The sequence below is a fragment of the Lissotriton helveticus genome, chromosome 2_1 (assembly GCF_964261635.1).
Source record: "Lissotriton helveticus chromosome 2_1, aLisHel1.1, whole genome shotgun sequence".
In the NCBI taxonomy this organism is placed as follows: domain Eukaryota; kingdom Metazoa; phylum Chordata; class Amphibia; order Caudata; family Salamandridae; genus Lissotriton; species Lissotriton helveticus.
Genome location: NC_136059.1, coordinates 565,596,528 through 565,619,295, shown reverse-complemented (window position 1 = coordinate 565,619,295; position 22,768 = coordinate 565,596,528). Strand labels below are relative to the sequence as shown.

The following is a 22,768-nucleotide window of genomic DNA, read 5'->3' as shown; positions in this document are numbered from 1 at the left end:
GTAGGACAAGGATTACCTTGTAGCATCTTCTCTTGGATGAGATGCCAACTGCTCCTAGCAGCATCCTGTCCAGAGGGTCTACTCCACAAACCCCATTTTTCTAAAATTTCTAGGAGCATACCTTGCTTTTAAAAATGTACCTCTCTACCTCATACATTGAGATGATATATAGTATACCATTTCCCCTTTGCAGGGCATGGTTGACAAGCTCTGATTGTTTTGCTTGTCCAAATAGTGCGTAGGAAAGTGCCCTATTCATCCCCCACTTCAGTCATCTACCTTCTGCTGCCAAGCCCATGTTATGTTGTCTTCTCCTTAGGAAGTAGTCTCTTGGTAGGATTTTCAGGTGTATTAACCTCAGACCTACTTGGATTGGCATCTCTCTAGGTTGCATAAAGGTGACTTCTCATTATATATACTTTAGAGGTTCTACATCTCTCTCCCATGTGTCTCTGAAGTATTGTAAATAGGTATTTGTTTGTGTACGTTTTTGAGAAAAAGTCGAGACTACCACCCCACCCCCCTGCCGCTCTGTCATTTCTCCAGATAAGGCCCTGTATTCCAGGGGGTTTTTCTCCAGAAGGTCAACCAATCTAGTGCGTAGGTTGTCAGAGCATGGCGGACCTGTAGGTACTTAAATTCCGTTGAGAGCATAAGGTTGTACTCAAGTTGTAATTGTGATTATGCCAACTCCAACTAAGTATCACACTTCATAGATGCCAATGGAGTTTCACCATCTCAATCCAGCTATGCTCTGAAGTGTCACGCCGGTCGGTAAGGTGGTTTATTTCGTAATCCTGCCTTTCCAATCAAGGAATGTTGTAACGTTTTACAGGTTTGTATTTCGAATGCTATCGCTATTCTCAATTTGTTTTGCTCTTTTCCCACATATATGTAGTTTAGATAAGTGGCATCACCCATGGCGGCTCTATCTAGATGCACCGATGGTTTATCATGAGGTACCAATATCCAGTCATTTATGGCTAGGACATGAGAGGCAGATTAGTAGAGTTTGATGTTAACCCCTTCGCAGCAGGGGTTATTCCCCCCGCTGTGCTGGGGGGTGGGGGAGCGCGCACAGCACCCCCATGCTCATGACGAGCTCATCTCGTCAGATATTTACACTTTATCAAAAAAATCTCTTACAAGAAATAATATATACACACATAATTGCATTGAAGATCATTCTCCGACAAATCACAATTCATAAATATAACTTGTTGCTGATCACTTGTGAAAATTACAAACCAACCCCAAACCTGGAAGCAAGGCCTTCCTCGTGTCTGGGAATGGGTGTGGCCGTGACGAGCTCAGCTCGTCATGAGGCACAGTGCTCAGGTGCTCATGACGAGCTGAGCTCGTCACGGCCACACCCATTCCCATGGAACGCTCAGCACAGCAGGGGAATTATCCCTGCGTGTGAGCATTCCACGGGCCTTGACGAGCTCATGAGCACCTGAGCACAGTGCCTCATGACGAAAAGGTTAAGGAGTGCACTGCCACCTGTATATATCCATCTGTTGAATACCATCAATGCTATTGAAGGAACCCATCATATCATAGAGCATATTTCTAAATCCAGTCTTTTAAGGAAGACCTCCGGAATGTCATATAGAGTATTTTGTGTTGCTTATTACAGATTGGGGAAGGTTATCATTTTGAATATAACCACTTTTTTTTTTTACACTGCTGTCTCACTTCATTGCTGTAATGTGCCACTATCACCTCTAGGATGTGGTCAAAGAATTCCTTTCCGTCTAATGTAATCTATATATCTAAACTCAGCTCTGTCATGTTGAGACCTAGTGCCTGAAATGTTTTCGTGTTACAGTACTTTATTTGTAAGTCAGTTGTTTTAACCCAGTTTATTTGGTACCCTACATGTTCTCCAAGTATTTGGATCATGGAAACCACTTCAGATCTTGCCTACAGGGGGTTGCTACGTACCACAGTATGTAATCTGCTTATAGTAAGATCTTTATCCTTCAGCCCTGTGCCAGAGCAGAATCTACAGATTTAGGTTTCCAACCTGACTGGCACATTAGAGGTTTCACTGTCAGCACAAATAAGAACAGCGAGAGGCAGTAGCACCTCCTTATGCCTCTGTCCAGCCCAAACACCCTACAAAGCTCCTAGTTAACTTTCACTGCAGCAGTGGGCTTTGTGAAGATCAGGTGTATCTAGGCCCCTTATTGTTAAAGTGAAACTGTACCATTCTAGAATCATAGATATTGCTAGTCGCGGGGGGGGGGGGGGGCAATCTAATTTCAACAGCAAGAGATGGGATCGCTAATGGTTCTTCAGTTCCTCTGTTTGTTCAACAGTTTAGCAGTTGTTATAGGTTCATTAAAGTGGACCTTTGTGGTATAGAGGCTGAGTATATGTATATTGTATTGATTTTTAGTATTCTATTTACTATTACTTTGGCCAGCACCTTTCCTCCACATTTAGGAGTGAAATCTTTGAGATGTTGAATAGTAGTCCATCTTGGGCTATCCTTTCTTACCTATGGTTATGATGGTGGCATATCTGGGGTCTCACCATTACATGTGAGGCTCGATGCTTATAACATTCCATGGGAAGACCATTGGGGCTTGGCTTGAGACTCTACATCTGCTGAATGAAATCTACTACTTCTTCTGTTGTTACATTGCTATCTAAGTTACTAGCATCCGCCACTGTTAGCATTGGGAAGGGTATTTTCAAAAGTACTGATTTCAGAGTCCCCACAAGTCTCATCTTTGTAGCAGATCCGTAAAGTAATCTGTAGAGGCCAATGCTATTTCTTTGTTAGAAGTTGCAGTTCTGCCCTCTGTCAATTATTTTCCTTATCAAACACGAGATGATGGACGGTGCGCTGAAACTTTTCAGAAACTCACCTCCAGTCACCGATCTAGGTTGAATCCATCATCATTCTGTAGCTCACTTCATCACCTCAGTTCAGACCCAGCTATATGCAAATCTGTCTTGACCCTGTGCCTCATGGGAACAGTCCAGGCCGAACTGCCAAGACAGGTGATGGATTCAACCCAGATCTGTGACTGGGGGTGAATGTTTGAAATGTTTCAGTTCTCCGTCCATCATCTCCTTGTGTTTGCTTTGTTTACCCTAAGTTGTCCGGGTATGCGCAGACGTGGGTCCCTTGCTCACTTTGCCACTGGATTCAAGCTAACCTGGCTGATGAGGGCTGTTAGCCTGAATCTGGTCCCAGGATGCTTGTTTCCGGTCCAGGAAAGACATGGCTTGGCAGTTCAGCCTGGACTGTTCGCATGAGGCACAGGGTCAAGACGGATTTGCATATTTCTGTGTCGGAAAGTGGGTGGCGAAGTGAGCTAAAGAACGATAATGGATTCAACCCAGAACTGTGACTGGGGGTGAGTGTCTGAAAAGTTTCAGATCTCCGTCCATCATCTCCTTGTGTTTGCTTTGTTCGCCCTTAGTTGGCAGGGTATGCCCAGACGTGGGTCCCTTGCTCACTTTGCCACTGGATTCAAGCTAGCCTGGCAGATGAGGGCTGTTAGCATGCATCTGGACCCAGGATGCTTGTTTCCGGTCCAGGGAAGACATGGCTTGGCAGTTCAGGCTGTAATGTTCCCATGAGGCACAGGGTCAAGACTGATTTGCATATAGCTGTGTCGGAACTGGGGTGGTGAAGAGAGCTAAAGAACGATGATGGATTCAACCCAGATCTGTGACTAGGGGTGAGTGTCTGAAAAGTTTCAGCGCTCTGTACATCATCTCCTTGTGTTTGCTCAGTTATTTTCCCGACACATCTCTCTTGTTCTTCCAGGTCAATAGACAACTTGTTTTGTCCAAAACATCATATAAAGTTCCTTATTTGCTTATGCATGTATCCCTTGCCATTCAGTTTACCTCGTCATAGTATTCTGTGGGAATAAGCCTCCGTTTTTAGTTCTACATAAGTTGGTGGCTGTCGAACTTAAGTCACCACTAACCCGTACATCCAAATTTTGAATGGGAATGAGGTGGAAATCATCACCCTCCTTCCCCATTTACAGTTCTAAGCATCTAACAGCAGGCAGACCCAAATCTATCTGCAGTTACACAGCTCACCTAGAGAATGGAAGATAGAAGGAATGGAGGATTTTATGCAGTACTTTATAAGTGATTTATTTTTCTACTAAATAAAATACAATGCTACTGTTATGCTCTGCTCTCATATCAACCTAAAATAATGCAGTTGTTTCATGTTTGTGGATTTTGCATGAGATGCTAACATACTACTTGAAATGAGACATCTTCAAGATTTACTCTGGTAGCTGATGCACTGTGGTAAACATTCACTATATTATATCAGTATCACAATACGTATTGTTGTTAAAGCCAAAAGAAACATCATGAGACTAGTCATTTTACGATATCCTACAGTGATTGTTAATACTACACATTTTGAGTGAGACACAGATCAGAAATAGCAGTTCACATTGGATCTGCATATAACGCTACGGAGGCTAAAGAGACGGATGTTACCGCACAAGTTGATGGTGTGGCAGAAACCCCATATTTAGGTGCAGTGGACAGTACAGTGGGCCCAACAGGAGTCCCTCAATCCAAACAAGTAATATTTAACTCTCTCTACCTGTCACTAACCTGAGGCCTCTGAAAACAGTGCTGGAAGAGGTTCAATAATTCCAAGGATGCAAGGAAATTATTTGAGGTGACATTGCAGAAGGACTTTCAAGAAGCACTACAAATAGAAAACTTCACCAAAGATGTTCTTGATGTGTGACTTGGAGATAATTTTTGCTGGAAAGCCAGAAACACAGGTGAAAACTGAGCCCAAACAGAGGAACACAGGTGAAGAGCAGAGCTCATGCAGAGACTTCCACTAATCAAAAGTGCGTGGCTTGCGTCTTTTATAGACTGCAGTGTTCTCCAGTTCTGCAGTAAATCTTGAATACTGGTGTCCTCAAATCCTGTGGTAGATCCTGGAATTCCCGGATCTTTGAATCCTGTAGTAGATCCTTGAATACCACTGTAGCCTGTCACTAATATGGGGCCTACAGCCATGGCTTTTAGGATGCCCACATGGGGACAGGGTGACTGTGCTGGTAATGGAGGGGTGGGGGCTAACAGCGAGGTATCCCTTATGTTATAGCACAAGCCTAGGCAGCTTGACTGCTGTCTCGTGAAGCGGATGACATCCAGTGTGTCAATGCCCTGAGCAAAAAGTGGAAGAGGTGTCATGGGTGGGAGCTTGAGCATCTAATAGAGGCCACGATGGTGGGTCACTTATCAATCAGCGGCTTGTAAAGTGCTGCTCCTCACCCGCCAGGGTCTTAAGGCGCTGGGGGAGGAGGTAGCTCCGTTGGGTGCTGGGGTCATCCGATTAGCCAGTTATTGAGGTCCTTCCTGAACTGGAGCAGTGTAGGGCTTTGCTAAAGGTGGGGGGGAGGGGAGGCCGTTCTAGGTCTTGGCTCTGAGGTAGGAGAAGGACTTACCTCCCGTTCTGGTCTTGTAGATGCCTGGTATGGTGGCCAGAGAGAGAGTTCAGCTCATTAGATGTTTCTTTTGGGTGCATGGAAGGAGAGGCAGTTGTTAGTTATGCTGGTCTGATGTTGTGGAGGGCCTTGCATGCTGAGTGAGGAGCTTGAAGGTTATTCTTCCTTCAATGGGGAGCCAGTGGAGATCTCTGCGGTGTTGGGTGATGTGGTTGTGATGGGGGGATGTGTAGGATCAGTCTGGCTGCAGCGTTAGGATGGTCTGGAGCTTGCAAAGGAGTTTCTTGTTGAGTCCGGCATAGAGAACGTTGACGTAGTCCAGTCTGCTGCTGATAACGGCATGTATGCCTGTCTTTCTGGATTCGGATGGGATCCACCTGAACATTTTTTGGAGTATGTAGAGGGTATTGAAGTAGGCCGAGGATATGGCGTTGACCTGGCGGTTCATCGTTAGCGAGGAGTCTAGTGTGATGCCGAGGTTTTGTGCATGGTCTGTCGGGCGAGGGGGTTTCCAAGGGCGGAGGCCCCTAGGTGTCGTCCCATGCAGAGTTGAGTGGAGCTAAGGATGAGGACTTCTGTTTTCTCAGAGTTGAGTTTCAGGCAGTTCTTCTTCATCCAGGTGGTGGCGTCTTTCATCCCTTCTTGGAAGTTGTGCCTGGTGATGTTGGGTTCTTTGGTCAGGGAGAGGATGAGCTGGGTGTCGTCAGCATAGGAAACGATGTTGAGCCTGTGGTTTCTGACGATGGTTGTGAGGGGGACCATGTAGATGTTGAAGAGGGTGGGGCTGAGGGAGGATCCCTGTGGCACCTCACATCTGGTCTCTTTTGGTTCCGAGAGGTAGGGCAGGAGTCTGACTCGCTTCAGCCTGTGAGAAATGAGCATATCCAGTCGAGGGCCTTTCCAGGGATGCTGACACAGTGGAGTCTGGTGGCTAGTGTGTGGTGGGAGATAGTGTCTAAGGCAGCTGAGAGGTGCCGGAAGATGAGGGCTGCTGTTTGGCCCTGGTTGAGGAGGGAGCGCATGTCGTCGGTGGCAGCGAGTAGGGCGGTCTTGGTACTGTGGTTGCTGCGGATCCAGATTGGGAGATGTCCACAATGTTGTTGGCTTCGATGAAGTTTGCTAGCTGGATGTTGACGGCCTTTTCGATGACCTTGGCTGCGAATGGCCTGAAGTTTTTGAGGTCCGTCTGGTCTGTGGAGGGTTTCTTCAGGAGGGGGTTGACTTCAGTGTGTTTTCAGTTGTCATGGAGGGTGGGGGTTTCGAGGTAGCAGTTGATCTTCCGGCGTAGTTTGGGTGCGATGGCCCTGGTGAATCTGTGGAAGATGTGGGGAGGGCAGGGGTCGGTTGGTGCTCCGGAGTGGATGCTCTTCATGGTCTGTAAGGTGTCTTCTGTAATGAGCAGGGTTCACTTGAGCAGGTTCTGTAAGGTGGCGTCACTGGGGATGGGGGCTGGAGTGATTCAGAGGTCTTGGTTGTTGAAGTTGTAGTGCGTCTTAATCTTGAGGTGAAAAAAGTGCTGAATCTGTTGCAGAGATCTTGGGAGGGTGGGACATCTCTTTTTCGCTGATGGGTTTGGCATATTCCTTGATGGAGAAGACTTCTTTGGAGTTATGGGCGTTGGTGAGGATTCTGTCTTGGAGGAAGTTCTTCTTTGTGGATTTGATGAGTTGGTGGTGTGCTGTGGTGGCTGTTCTGCAGGCGGTGCGTGTTTCTGGGGTTTTGCTGTTCCTCTATGTCTTATCGAGTCGTTGGCAGGAGCGCTTGGATTCTTGGAGTCCAGGGATGAGCCTGCTTGCTTTCTTGCTGTGTCATCCTATAGCTTTCTTGAGGGAGAGATTGTGTTGGCGCAGTTTGTGATCCAGAGGTGGAGGTTGCATGCCTCAGTGTTAGCGTCTAGCGTCATCGGAGGTGGAGTTCTGTGAGGACAGAGGTGAGCTGTTGTGCAGTGACTTTGTTCCCATTTCTGCTGGTGTGGCGGTGGGCGTGCTTGCGTATGGTGGGTTTTCTGAAGGAGAAGTGGATGCAGTGGTGGTCAGTTCAAAGGAGTTCCGTGGTGTGGCTGTAGGAAACGCTGTTTCCTTCTGTGATGATGGGGTCAAGTGTGTGTCCCACAGTGTGCTTGGGGCCGTGACAATTTGCTTCAGTCCTGTGTTGGAGAGGTTCTCTAGGAGGACGGTGGTGTTGGGGTTGTAGCTGTTGTCCAGGTGGAAGTTTAGGTCTCTTAGTAGGATGTAGTCAGTGGAGGCGAAGGTGTGGGGTACGATGAGGTCGGCGATGGTGTCAGTGAAACGAGCGTGAGGGCCGGGCAGCCTGTAGATGAGGGTTCCACGGAGAGTCGTTTTTAGGGTTGGTCTGGTTCTGGAAGTGGAGATGCTCCATGAGGATCGTGGTGTCGTCCGTGCCGGTGGTTGTCATACTGAGGGAGCTTTGTGGACAATGGCGATGTCTCCTCATTTGGCGGTTGGGGTGGTCTTTTTGCAGGATCTTGTATTCGTCAGGTATGGCGGTGGCGATGTTTGGCGCGGAATTTCTATGGCATGCCTGTGTAGGAGCGCACGTTGAGGAGAATGCAGTTGAGTGGTTTCTGATCGGTGATGTCCGGTAGGCTTGGGGCTGCTGCTGGGGTCTGGCTGTGGGTGTAGGTGGAGCTGCAGTGTTGACAGGAGATCGGACCTAGGGTGTTGTTCGGTGTCGAAACCTGGCAGTTGTTGCTGCATCCGGCGTTGAGAACTTGCAGGGTGCTGGAGTCGTAGCGGAGGCGTATCGGAGCACCAGGGTCCCTGGCACTGGCCGTGCGCATACTAGCTTGCCTTTGATGCGCCTTCGATGTGCCAGCGCCGCTCCTGCTGCGCGTGGCTGCCATTAAGTAGGGGTCAGGGGGAGGGCAGTGAGCTGGGAGGCGGAGTGGAAAGGACACACTGGAGGGGGGAGGAGCCTCTGGGGCAGCAGTGGCAGAGAGAGAAGAGGGCAAGGAAAATAGAACAGAGACCTTATGGTCCTTTCAAGATCCAACATAATCCCCTTTATGGAGTGAACCTTTTCAATCACATTCTTCTTTTGGTATTAGAGCAAGGCTTGCACCCTTCCTCTGCCTACCAAACCATTAAAACTGAAAGGTAATAGTGGACAAAAATGATGGAATGTCAAGGTCGTTTCACTGTTGATCCTCCACAAATTGCAGAAGCAGTGTTGGTCCTGTATTTGTCTGTGGTTGCCGTGTTTGGCTGTCACCTAAATGTGTGCTGTAGTAATGTACATATGATTTAAGATTTTTTTAGGTCTCTCTCTCGAGACCTATTGTTGTGGAGATGCCTCTCAAGGGAGACAGACCGGGGCACACGCGGCGATTCGGGACTGTGGACCTGCACGTACAGGCACGCGTGCGCGCACATCTCCTGTCCCGCAGCCAAACCAGCATTCAGTTTCACTGCTTACAGTGAGACAAGAGATGGCCACTCGCAGCACGCCGGAATTGGAGCGTGCGTGAGCACGCGCTCCGATTCCAGCATGCTGTTTACACAAACACACACACACAGCAGGCAAACACACACACACACAGGCACACACGCACACACATCCCCTCCCACTCAGCCCCCCACTCACCGGGCTCTTTCCGCATGTCCCTCTCCCTCCGCAGCGGGTCAGGCTCGGCAGCAGGCAGACTCGGAGGTCGGCGTGTCGTCTCCGGCGATCATCAGCTGATGTGCATGCTCACGGCCACTGCGTCTCCTGCGCGCCCTCCGCGCTGTTTCGCGCCCAGCGATCCTCAGCTTGTTGTATACTCTGAACGGTGCAGGACGCATGCACTCAAGTAGCAGTGCAGCACAAAATAATTCCATAGTTGCCGCTACTTACGTGCCTGAAACGCGCATGCACTGCAGTATTTGGCTGGTACGGCTTTATTTTAATTGCAACTCTGTTAAGATCATACACTTGTTTTTCTTCAGCAGCTCCCACAGTGAGTAGCTTTGGGAGCCAAGCGCGCTCACGCTGTGTTTTGGAGGGGGTGTCTGCCCCTCCCCCTGTACCCTCGCACTGCGTGTTCTGCGCGGCCGCTTCCTGGGCACTAATGAGTGTTCAGTGGGGGCTCGCGCCCCATGCCATGAGAGCAGGAGCTTCCCAGTGCCAGCATGTAACCAGAGGCAGCTGCAGGGCTGGGTCTGCCTTAATCCCAGCTCTCCTCCCTCCTTCAACACCCCCTTCTCGTCCCCCCACCCCCGCCTCATCTGCCCAACTTTCCTCTCTTCCTGTGTTACGGACAGAGGATCCTGTTCTGTTTCTTGGCAGAAAGGTAAGTCTCAGGTGAACCTATCTCCTGTGTCGACTCGCGGTTTTGCTCTCGTCTCATGTCTTTCTTCCCCTTCTTTCCTACAGCCCCACTCCTGGTGCTTACTTTCTTGTCTTTCTTACTCTCCGCCCCCATTCTTAGTTTTCTGCCTGGAGGCTCATCTTTTACAGTTACCGCAAGACGCTCAGTTCTCCTCACAAAGCCCCTTAAAGGCAGCGGACCCCCAGCCCTCCTTTCTGCCGGTTACTCTCCTCTTCTTTCATACTAATTTTCTTTCCCTGTGCAGTTGAGCCTTCCTTTTAACCCTCCTCCTCTTTCTGTTGTGCCCCGTTCTCTTGTTCACCTTCCGTGCCATTTCACGCGCTCCATCTTTTAATTCTGTCTTCTGTACGCTTTTGTAACCTGCACACATCACTTTTTCCTCCTGTAATGTATCGATTGCTACGTTTTGTATTTTGGTTGCTCACTATTGTCACTTTTGTCGCATGTAATTTAGCGTTTGCTTTTATAATTTGTTCACTTGTAAAAAAAATAGTTTTTGTGCCAGTCTCCATTTCGGCGCCCTGCAGTTCTCCCTGCGTTCGGTGTCTAGTGCAGGCAGCTCCCCAGGGGTACCTTCACAGCTGCTCCCTAAGTGGTTAATTGGCTGGGAATGGATGGCTGCGCCCTGCTCCCGCTGCAGGCCAGGATGCTTGTACTGCGCACCTTACCTGCTCTGTTTACTTTGCAATTCAGAAAAGGGGGTGGTGATGAACAGAGTGTCTGAATTAAGCAGACCACTCTTACCCAGTCCAAAGATCAGGGCTTGATCCATCACCGTTATTTATCTCACTGCCCCATCCCAGCTCAGAACCTGGCTATATGCAAATTAGTCTGTCCCTGGCCCAGTGCATCATGGGAACAGGGCAGACCAAACTACCAAGCCAATTCTTCACCAGAAAGGAGACAAGCTACCGGGGACCGGTTTCTGGCATTTCAGCCTCTTCGGCCCGGCTTGCTTGAATCCTGATGGAGCAGTGAGAAAGGGACTCATGTCTGAGTATACCCTGCCACACCTATAGTGGCCAAAAACGATTCAGAAAAGGGGGTGGTGATGAACAGAGTGTCTGAATTAAGCAGACCACTCTTACCCAGTCCAAAGATCAGGGCTTGATCCATCACCGTTATTTATCTCACTGCCCCATCCCTGCTCAGAACCTGGCTATATGCAAATTAGTCTGTCCCTTGCCCAGTGCATCATGGGAACAGGGCAGACCAAACTACCAAGCCAATTCTTCACCAGAAAGGAGACAAGCTACCGGGGACCGGTTTCTGGCATTTCAGCCTCTTCGGCCCGGCTTGCTTGAATCCTGATGGAGCAGTGAGAAAGGGACTCATGTCTGAGTATACCCTGCCACACCTATAGTGGCCAAAAACGATTCAGAAAAGGGGGTGGTGATGAACAGAGTGTCTGAATTAAGCAGACCACTCTTACCCAGTCCAAAGATCAGGGCTTGATCCATCACCGTTATTTATCTCACTGCCCCATCCCAGCTCAGAACCTGGCTATATGCAAATTAGTCTGTCCCTGGCCCAGTGCATCATGGGAACAGGGCAGACCAAACTACCAAGCCAATTCTTCACCAGAAAGGAGACAAGCTACCGGGGACCGGTTTCTGGCATTTCAGCCTCTTCGGCCCGGCTTGCTTGAATCCTGATGGAGCAGTGAGAAAGGGACTCATGTCTGAGTATACCCTGCCACACCTATAGTGGCCAAAAACGATTCAGAAAAGGGGGTGGTGATGAACAGAGTGTCTGAATTAAGCAGACCACTCTTACCCAGTCCAAAGATCAGGGCTTGATCCATCACCGTTATTTATCTCACTGCCCCATCCCAGCTCAGAACCTGGCTATATGCAAATTAGTCTGTCCCTGGCCCAGTGCATCATGGGAACAGGGCAGACCAAACTACCAAGCCAATTCTTCACCAGAAAGGAGACAAGCTACCGGGGACCGGTTTCTGGCATTTCAGCCTCTTCGGCCCGGCTTGCTTGAATCCTGATGGAGCAGTGAGAAAGGGACTCATGTCTGAGTATACCCTGCCACACCTATAGTGGCCAAAAACGATTCAGAAAAGGGGGTGGTGATGAACAGAGTGTCTGAATTAAGCAGACCACTCTTACCCAGTCCAAAGATCAGGGCTTGATCCATCACCGTTATTTATCTCACTGCCCCATCCCTGCTCAGAACCTGGCTATATGCAAATTAGTCTGTCCCTTGCCCAGTGCATCATGGGAACAGGGCAGACCAAACTACCAAGCCAATTCTTCACCAGAAAGGAGACAAGCTACCGGGGACCGGTTTCTGGCATTTCAGCCTCTTCGGCCCGGCTTGCTTGAATCCTGATGGAGCAGTGAGAAAGGGACTCATGTCTGAGTATACCCTGCCACACCTATAGTGGCCAAAAACGATTCAGAAAAGGGGGTGGTGATGAACAGAGTGTCTGAATTAAGCAGACCACTCTTACCCAGTCCAAAGATCAGGGCTTGATCCATCACCGTTATTTATCTCACTGCCCCATCCCAGCTCAGAACCTGGCTATATGCAAATTAGTCTGTCCCTGGCCCAGTGCATCATGGGAACAGGGCAGACCAAACTACCAAGCCAATTCTTCACCAGAAAGGAGACAAGCTACCGGGGACCGGTTTCTGGTATTTCAGCCTCTTCGGCCCGGCTTGCTTGAATCCTGATGGAGCAGTGAGAAAGGGACTCATGTCTGAGTATACCCTGCCACACCTGTAGTGGCCAAAAACGATTCAGAAAAGGGGGTGGTGTTTACTTTGCAGGCAGAAGAAAGCTAATCCCACGGGGTTATCTGGGCAGCGTGTTTAAAGTCCCGTACAGGGAAATCTTTGCCATATTTTCATTGGTCATGCTGGAAAAAGTAATATTGTATTGTCTATAAAGGGTTGTAATGTTCATTGACATTAGTGGTCTCTGAGTGTACCCAGACCATGTTTACGTCCTCATATGCTTCTCTCGCGAAGTGTCTTCTATAGACTTACTGATGATTCTGTTTCTTTAGTATTCCAGCTTGATGTGGACTTTGAAGCACTATACCACACATTATATTAAATACGTGCTCCAGGACGCCATTTCTTCCGAGCTGCTCTCGTTTCTAGATTGTTTTTCAACAATGTAAATGCATTTGATGGTGTAATTCCAAGAAAACATATGGCATGCAGGATCGATTCGAGCATCCCAAATATGGAGCATCTCATGTTATTGGGGGATGTTTGTAGACTTGCAGCTTGTTGTGCCTCTCCCGGCCCTTCTATCTTTCATGCTGTTTGATTTTCCCTCCTTTTATCGATTTTTCAATTTCTTTTTGCAAATTGTCTTTAATCCGTACTGTGCTACTTTTTTTTTGTTTGGCCACGCATCAAGCAGCTTTCTCATTGCTGTCCTGCCCCCGGGCGGCAAGCTAAACTTTCAGCATTATTAACATGGGTGCCATATTTTAGCAGGCACCCACTTGACTTGCTGATTTTGCCAGTGCTTGTTCTTTCAGTGCGCGCAATCCAGTGTCTATAGTGCGAGCGCGGTGTTTGTTTACCTAGAGAGCCGCCGAAGATTACATGCAGGCTGGCCGCAATGTAAATGCATGTTTTATTATCCTCCCCTGAGCTAGTGAACAGAAGTTTGGATTTCTAAAAGATTCTTGGCATTTTATAAGAAATAAAATCAGGGCGTCCTGCAAAATGCTAATAGGTTTTGCACCGAGGATACCGCACCGAGGCAGCTCTGTGACACGTGCAGGAGGCAGTGTTTGTGAAGCCAGTAAAAGGCCCTATCATCACTTTGTATGAACTTTTTATGAGTTAAAACGTCCAGGTTTAATGGTTATGCTATGATATAACCACACACAACCAACAACCACACACAACCACACACACAACTACACCCGACCACACACACACATACAACCACACACACATACAACCATACACACACATACAACCACACACACAACCACACTTTAGGTGCACACTTTCAACAGACACCATCAGTCGCCAATGCACACTTTCACCGGGCACAACCACCACCAGCCGTCAGTGCACCAGGCACACACCACCAGACGTCAGTGCACGCTTCCACCAGGCACACACCACCAGACGTCAGTGCACGCTTCCACCAGGCACACACCACCAGATGTCAGTGCACGCTTTCACCAGGCACACACACCACCAGATGTCAGTGCACGCTTTCACCAGGCACACACACCACCAGCCTTCAGTGCACACTTTCACCAGGCACACACCACCAGCCGTCAGTGCATGCTTTCACCAGGCACACACACCACCAGCTGTCAGTGCATGCTTCCACCAGGCACACACACCACGAGCCATCAGTGCACAATTTCTACAGGCACACACACCACCAGCCATCAGTGCACACATCAATTGTTAACGCATCCACAATTAACTATTGTAGCAATCGCAGTATGGCGCACTTTACTTTTAAACATATTCATCTAAAGCGCAGCATGCCAACATTGCTACAAAAATAAATATACATTTTTTAGGCCTATAATTTATAGACTTTTGTGGCAATTGCTGTTGCAATATTTAGCAATGCCAATAGCTGAAACTTAATTAATGCAAGACCTATTGCATTGCAAATGCTTGTTTTTAATTAAGTGCAACTTGTTTTCACATACTATATAAGTAATGGGTATTTATAGGCTTGAACCTTGCTAAAGAGCAACATGGGGCCAGATGTATGAAGCTCAAATGGGTTCGCAAACGCCGAAATTCGAATTTTGCGATTGCATTTAAGGAATTGCAAAATTTGCGATTTCCTTAAATGCAATGTATGATGCAAAAAAAATTGCTAATTGTCCCTAAGGAATCGCAAATTACCACCAACTTCAAGTTGGTGGATATATGCGAATTTCTTGAAAAATGCCCATTTTAGCATTTTTCTAAGTGCCATGTGATGCACATACATGCCCTTAGGGCATGTATGTGCACTACATGTGCACCCATGCTTATTTCAGGGGTGCAACAGGGTGTCCTTTGGACACCCCTGCACCCTTGAAATTATTCTCAATTTGCGATTCGCAAATTGCGAATCGCAAATTGAGAATAATTTCACATTCATTCCTATGGGCCTCCTGGCCAATAGAAATGAATGGGAAATTCTTCCTTAATTGCGATTAGCAATTTGCTAATCGCAATTAAGGAATTTTAAGAAATCGCTAAAAAATAGCGAATTTTTACATACATACCATTTTGCAATTCTCAAATAGCGATTCCTTAAAAATCACTATTTGAGAATCGCAAAAGTGTATCTTGATACATCTGGCCCTTAGTTACTTAGATTCTCCCTAAATGTTTAAAAAAATTAATAACTGTATTAAGTTGTGTATTTGAAGCTTGAAAGACTCGGGTTTAGTTACTTGGGCAGCTCCAGGTCATAATTTGCAGATTTGCACCTGTGCTGTAGAGGTTTGCAAATCTCCAGTAGATACCTTGTGGTGTGCTTTCCATTTTTGCTCCCTAAAAATAAGATTGAATATGTGTTGTTTATTGATTCATGTATTGGGTTTTGTGTAGTGCTCAAGTTCAGTCGTGTCTTTGCGCTGCATGGTTGTACAGCAAGGGAGGAACATGAAAACGGCAGTCAAATTGATTATGTGGAGCAATAGCAATGCTTGAAGAAAAGTAAAGCTTATGTTTGAAAAATGTTGGTGTTAAGAAACTAACTTGGAAAAGGAAATTAATGATTAGGTCATAAGCAATTTTGGGTGGTGTTCTTGGTAGTTTTACTGATGGGAGAATGACATTGTTATTTCTGGTAAGATTTTTTTACCCAAACTATAAAACATCTGTCATAAAAAGTGAAACAGTCAATTGGAAACTTTCAGAGTGCATAGTTCTCAGGCGCAATATTGGGTTTTGATCTTACAACTAACGCAGTTGTACAAAGAAAAGTAGGTATTCCTCATCAAATAAATGACTATGTTTTAAATGAGTCCAAAATTATCAATATTTTCAGTTACTGTTATAGTTCTCCACTGTTCCATACTCAGCTCAGAAAGCAGTAGCTTGATTATAGCTGGAAACTAAATGCAGTTTTACATAATTTATAGTAGGCACGAGATTTCTATCCTATGGCAGAACCTATATTATTGACTATCTAAGAGAAGACGACTGTCATGGAGATGCATACTTTAATTCACGTTTGCCCCAGATAAGGGCTAATATTTGTTTGCTCCTGCAAAGATGTGGCAAAACATTCTTCTTTATCAAGAGCAACTATTATAGAGAAACTCCAAATCGCCAAAAGAATCTAAAAGTCCCTTATTATATAAATATAGAAAAATAATCATTATGACATTACCTATTAGTTATTTTTTATGACCTTACAAAAAGTGTTGTCCGAAAAATAAAACACAATCATTCATCTAGTATTGCCTCCATGTGAAATTCCAGATTCCCTTGACTTTTTTCAACACGTTCACCCTTTTAGCATCGATTTTCGTTACCCAGATTTCAAATGTGGGAGAGATCGGGGATTTCCACTATTGGAGAATTAGCAACTTAGCAACCAGCGACCGAATGAAAAAGTACTTTTGCTGTCCCATCTTTAGTTGACAGAGGGCAGAATCCTGAATAAGGCCCTCTAAAGTTTGGTTCAATGAGAACTTGTGGCTTTTCACCCAAGAACACAATAATTTTATTTAAAAAATCGAATAACTTGGGTCATAAAAACCCCACATGTGCCCAATCTCCTCGTGAAGGCCCGCATTTAGCAGACGAGGTCGGAAACATTTCCTGCAGACGATATGGGGTATAGTAAAGAGTCCATTTATAGTAGAAAGACATATGCTTGAAATTTAGTCTTCATACGGCCTTATGGGACATGCGATTGAATCTGCCCGAACAGGCTAAATCAATTTTTCCCTCTATATTTTGCGAAATCAGGGTGAATGCCATGAGAGCAATCGGCTTGTGCATGTACAAATGCAAAACTCAATACCAGTTTCCTAGCCCCAACAGTTTATTCGAAAAATGGCCAAAGCTGATATGTTCTTTAGCAGTGCTGGATACCTGAATATAGGTCCCAAGATGATCATGAAGGTGAAAATATGAGAATGCAAGGTCAGGTGAAATATTAGCATTATCCGTCGTCTTCTGTTCCCAGGTTTTTGTCTGCCCAGCTAGTACAAATTTGCCAAGATTATGATACCCTGTAATTGCTCATTTTTCAACAATGCTACGTTGCAGGGTTAAGCCTATTAGCCCGCATTCCTTCAATGGCATCTGGGTTTGCAGCCGAGGGAACTGGTATTCTTCTTGGAGTCATAATAACTTTTTCTTGATTACTTGCAGAAACTTATACCGGGAGCGCCTGGGCGGCTCGGAATTTTTTTAAAGTCTGGTAGCTGAATCTCATTCTTGATAAACATTTTCTGCAAATAAAAGTAGCTGTAAGAGATATTTTCTGAGGCTGCACGATTTACCCAATCAAGAAAAGTGGCTTGATAATACTTCTACATATGAGGGAGTGCCAGATCACCATCTTCAATACAGAGCTTGGGGACAGTATGTGGTCGAACGGCTGGAGCGATCGACCTTGAAGCTGGTGAACCGGGTTCAAGTCTCGGCAGGGATGATCAACATCCTTTGGTTCTGGGCAGATCACTTAATCTCTTTGTGCATATCACAATGAATGTGTCTGTCTGTAACACAACTGGTGCTCATATAAAGCGCTCTGATACCAGATACCTTCGGGTCGAGTTAACACTATATAAACCCCACCACCCCCAAAAAAGAAAGCGATGAAGCATAGTAAGTTATGTGCTGTGTTTCTTCCCTCACCATAAGAAGTAATGCAACATTTGATCCACCTCCGTAAAAAAAGGTTGCCTAACGGTGATCAAAATATTTGAGAAAACAAAAGTAAACAGTGGAAGAATCCACATTTTAATTACCACCACCCTTCTGATGATAGATAACGGTAAGTTGTGCCAGCTAGTTAAAATGGCATGTGCCTCACTAAGGATGGCGGCATAGTTTAGTTTAAACAAATCTAGGTGTGGAAAATGACTAAATTAGGTATACATAAGCGGCGTTCATTTATGTTCACCACAGCCACTGTCGAAAGTAAAGTGAAAATCGTGAAACAATGGCCACGCCATCTTGTCCCTTTTTAGGCCCCTTCATGCACGTAAGTGGCAGCCATTTTGTGTGCCATAGCCTCTCTGCCCACTGCCAATAGCCTGCGCGTCTCTCCCCCTCACTCCCCGGCCTCGCAAGCATCCCCCCCGCGCCCCGACAGCCCCCGGTCTCTCCTGCTTGGGCCATAAACGCACCTCCACCGCGACCCTGTCTCCGAGCCACATCCCGTGCTGAACCCCCTCACTCTTTCATCTCATTCATAGAACAGGCCCTTTGATAACTTCTTCCTCCCTGCCCGATTGTCCGGCCTGATCCCAGGCCATCACCTAGCCCAACAGATGCAGTTTATTGCCCCCTACAGTAGGACCTCGCCTCACATCAAAGGAGCGGGGATTAATCAATGCCTTCACACCCCTAGATCCGACCGATCGCCCGCATTCCTGTTCCCAGCGGAATGTCCAGCTGCGCGATAGCCATCATGCTGAGATTTGGGTGGGGACCCCTACTGTAGATATGTGTGAGAACGGGCCTGAACCGGGGATTCCAAAGATGCCTTTTTCGTACTTCAAAGCCACGGATGTCATAAATGTAATAAAGCCATAAACTTGTGTATAAGAGGCCAGGCCTCAGAGATGCGGTTAGAGCACCTCGAGAAGATACCCTGTTGTCTGATTTGACGTGTTCTGCTCCGTCGGAATAAACTCCTGTTTCTTGCCTTCCAGTCTCCAGCGCCTGCCTCTTTGCTTGGTAATATTGAATGGTATGAGAGGCGGCTAACGCCGGGCAAATACTGAAGGGTTCTTGGTCGAATTCGGCTCTGCCTTTTTACAATTGGCGTCCCAAACATGGGGCCCATCAGCGACACGTGGATCCAGTGGGAGAGGTCCCAACGACAGAGTGAACGACTGCAACGATCGGGAAGTGCACCTGCCCGATAGACCCTCGTCTGGCAGCCGATCATCCGAACTTCACCGGTTCCAAGCAGACCTCTCTCGAGTGATCTACGGTCCTGACTGGGAACCATCAGGAGTGCCACAGCAATTACGGAGAATAGAGGACGATCAGGCGCTGGAAGCGGAAGACGAGAAACTGTCCATGCGGTCCGGGTAAGGTCGTGTAACACGACGAATTGCGAATTGATTGTTTGATTGTCTTGGAAAATACTAGTATTACGCATTTGATTGTTTGGTTCTGAGAGATTCTCTGTCTACAAACGGGGAAGGATAGGAGTATTCTCCCTTTGCAGATAGTGAAGGGTAGGTAGCGCTGGCTTTTGCCCCCGTTGTAACCCATCGCGCCTACTTCCCTCTCCATTGATTGATTGTTTGTTCGAGCATTAACTGTTCGAAATTGGTTCTTTGAAAGGATCTTCTCTGCTTACAAACGGGGAGGAACAGGAATTTCCCTCTCTCTTTGTAGATAGTGAAGGGTAGGTAGCGCAGGCTTTTTCCCCCGTTGTAACCCGTCGCGCCTATTTTATTCCTCATTTGATTGATTGATTGTTTGTCCGAACATTGACTGTTTGGAATTAGTTCTCTCTTTGGGTATTCCCTATTTGCGAATACTGTAGAATAGAAATATTCTGCCTAGTCTTTGCAAAGTAGTGAAGGATAGGTAGTGCAGACTTTTGTCCCCATTGTAACCCGTCATGCCTATCTTCTCCCCATTGTTCAGTAGTTGGTTCAGCCCGGACCGTTTATTAGAGGTAGATCATCCGGCTCCACCGGAGGGCACCCCTAATAAAAAGGACATGTATATAAAATACGGATTAGCCGCTGTATCTTTCAAACAAACTATGACATAAAAATTGCTAGGAAAAACAAAAGGAATCGAGCAAAGTCAGTAGACCACTGATGGGATCTTTTTGACCCCGCTAAAATAGAAACACTAGGAACAGCCCTTCATGAGAAATATGAAACTAGTGGGAGGAGCCGAGCTCGACACCGTGATGGCCGCAAGGTAGCTCGGCTCCGCCGACCCCGCTGCCCAAAACGTGTCTATCCTGCCGCCCACCCTGCCCAATAACGACAACCTTATCTGCTGATACCTACCATCCGTCCTGGGGGCTCCGGAGTGCAGCAGATCCGCAGCTACGCTCGTCCGGAAAATGAGGCCTCCGGCACGTGGCGACCGGGGCCTTGCCTGCAGTCATCAGCCGGCGAGGTGACATCGGTGGCGGCCCGGGGTGGAGGATGGAGGCCGACCAAAAGGGACCGTTGTGCGAATAAGCCGGAGGCAACACAACGCGCCGAGGCCCGTCCCCGGATCGTCCATAGGTGGTGTCCAGCAAGTTGTGTGCGGGGGATGCCTTGCTGATGGCTCCCCCCTTTGTTGCCTGGTCCCGCCATTTTGTATACCTGCGCCAGGAGATGGCGTGGGGCGCCCGCGGAGAGGCGGCGCGGACGGCCCCCTCCAGGTGGAGGTTCCTCTCCTGCACCAAGATTGCCATTCGCGTTCCACTTGCGGATCCCCCGCGGCTGGCTGACCGGGGGGGGGGGGGGGGCGCTCCGGTGGCCATGGTGAAGGGCAGCTGCTGTGGGACTGTCAAGATGGCGGCCGGCTCCCCGGATTTGGGCCTGGTCCACTAAGATGGCTCTGGGCTACCATGGGACTCGGATGCTTGCCTGCTCGGGCATGAACCCCACTCTTGAAGACGTTCTCTCAGCTCTAGAGATTCTACGGAAGTCGTTGGCCCCCGACTCCCGCGGGCTTCCGGTGGGGGTGACCGCCGCCTTACCCTAATCTGGTGCCGTGAGGGAGTATGATTCAGTGCATCGACAGAGGGATACGCCTGCTGTCCCGCTCTCCGGAGTGGCCACGACGTTGTCACGAGATGGCGGTGCTCTCATGCTAATGCCAGCTTTTGTCCTAAATTACTAAGAGATACTGTAGACTACCAACTCGATCAGTTCCGGTGGGACCTCAGCGTGGCCCGGTAGAGAAGATTCTGCCTTCCTCACCTTTAAGTCACGGTTCATGCCGCCTGTTCTTTCCGTTGGCGTTAACGGAATTTTTTTGAACTGCCGAAAGGGGTTCTGGTCTGACCGCTAGTTATTGGAGGCATTTTGGACTATACTCTGGACCTGCCCGGCCTCGACCAAAATGGCGCCAGTATAGGCGGGACTTGCAACTCCTTATGACGTTCTAGTTGCTTAGCCTTGTTGTTATGGGATATGTATGCGGTCTTTGTGCACACGGCGGGCGAGGAAGGGTACTGACTGGGCATGCGGACAACCCTATTGATGTGGGTTTTTATTCATTATTGATTATTGTATTATTATAGCTTCGAAGTAATGTTACTCATGATATTCGCCCATGGTGTGCGTATGGACGATTTTATTGTAACTGATCCTGTTATACTTCCAATTATAAAATTGACCTTAACTGATCCTGCAACCGTTAGTCACGTTTAGTTTTTTTTAATTAAATGGCTCGCCCGTTACGTACTTCTATACTACAGTGTAATCTCTCCTTACCTCATGCGTTTCCTGTCTGCTCCGTGACCGGCCTATATGGTTGGAGGCCCGTATTTGAATGCTGACATCTTCACAAATAAAGGTTTTTTAATATATGGAACTAGCATCATAACAGTCACTTAATTGTGGGTTTATATAGCGCTAGGAATCGACTCCCGGAGGAGTATCTCCACGCTTCGACCGCTGGGGAACCCGTCCTGGCTCACCCTGAGAGATGGTCCCTGATGGGTATCTCTAAGGTGCGACCAAGCATCCCCGGCGGTCTGGGGGGGCCGTTGTGAAGATGAGGCAAGCTGATGCCCAGAGTTGCCGAGTGTGGTTTCTGACTAGAGTAGGCACCGAGGCGAGAATTATCGAGTCCGCTGACCCTGGTCCACGACCCTGCCGCGTCGGGAATCGAACCCTGGTCCCAGGCCGTTCTCTGCTTACGGATCTGCCGCCTCTAACCAGTGAGCCACACTTCTCCACTTAGATTGGTAGGTTTTCGAATAAAGGCTACTATCCTCAAATAAATAAAGGGCAAGTAAAATGAAGCAATTTTGATTATGAAAAATTAAAAGGACATAGTATACAGAAATAATGCGAAAAGAATAGTCAAGATCTGTCGTATTTTACATTCCTGCAGCATAAGTAATAGGTAAAGATCCTGATATTTAGATATATCTATGAATAGGACAGTAGACCAGACCTCTTTTACCTCACAGCCCCCTTGTGGATCGAAAGCGCGCCTTTTTCAAACTAGGAATCTTTAATTACACTACAGTTGTAAATTCCCCGAAGAAGTACATTGACCCGAAGTATTGTTAGTGATGAACCCCAAGCGCATTCTGGTCCTCGGAATCCTAAACATCATAATCCTTGTTTTACCCACCCTGTGTATCAGAGGAGTTTTTAAACGCTCCTAAAACTCACCAGAGGAATGCCCTCTAGTCTAACGTTAGGCAAAACGCATACTATTGAAGGCACGAAAGCCCTCAGTGAAACTTGCCACCCCCCAATAGTTTCCATGCTCTGCGAATAGGAACGACCCTATACCACTGTAGACCATTTCTTTCCTTCAAATGAAAACATGACTCCGTCACCCCCCCCTCACCTTATACTGAATACCCCTGGCTTTTGACCCTTTCCTACATGCGGTCTGTACTACCACCCTCGGGCGATCTATGTAATAAACAGCCTATCATCGGTTGTCTTTGCCGCACTACCAGTTCCTCTGGGCTTCAATGCCGAGATGCAAGGTACTGCATCCCAAAGAGATAAGTCAGGTATGTGGTAAGTAAAAACATTTTTGTGTTTATGCACGCTGATGTGCTTTGAACGCTGCCCCCCCTCCCCCTCTTTTCTTTTTCTGCAGGTTAATATCGGAATTTCAGCTGA

The 22,768-nt window shown here is 47.4% G+C and overlaps 1 protein-coding gene across 4 annotated transcripts in view; it reads left to right on the top strand.

The window, feature by feature from the left end:
* Positions 1-22,768, top strand: part of POLK (DNA polymerase kappa) — a 922,939-nt gene that overhangs the window by 698,778 nt on the left and 201,393 nt on the right. The window lies entirely within an intron of this gene.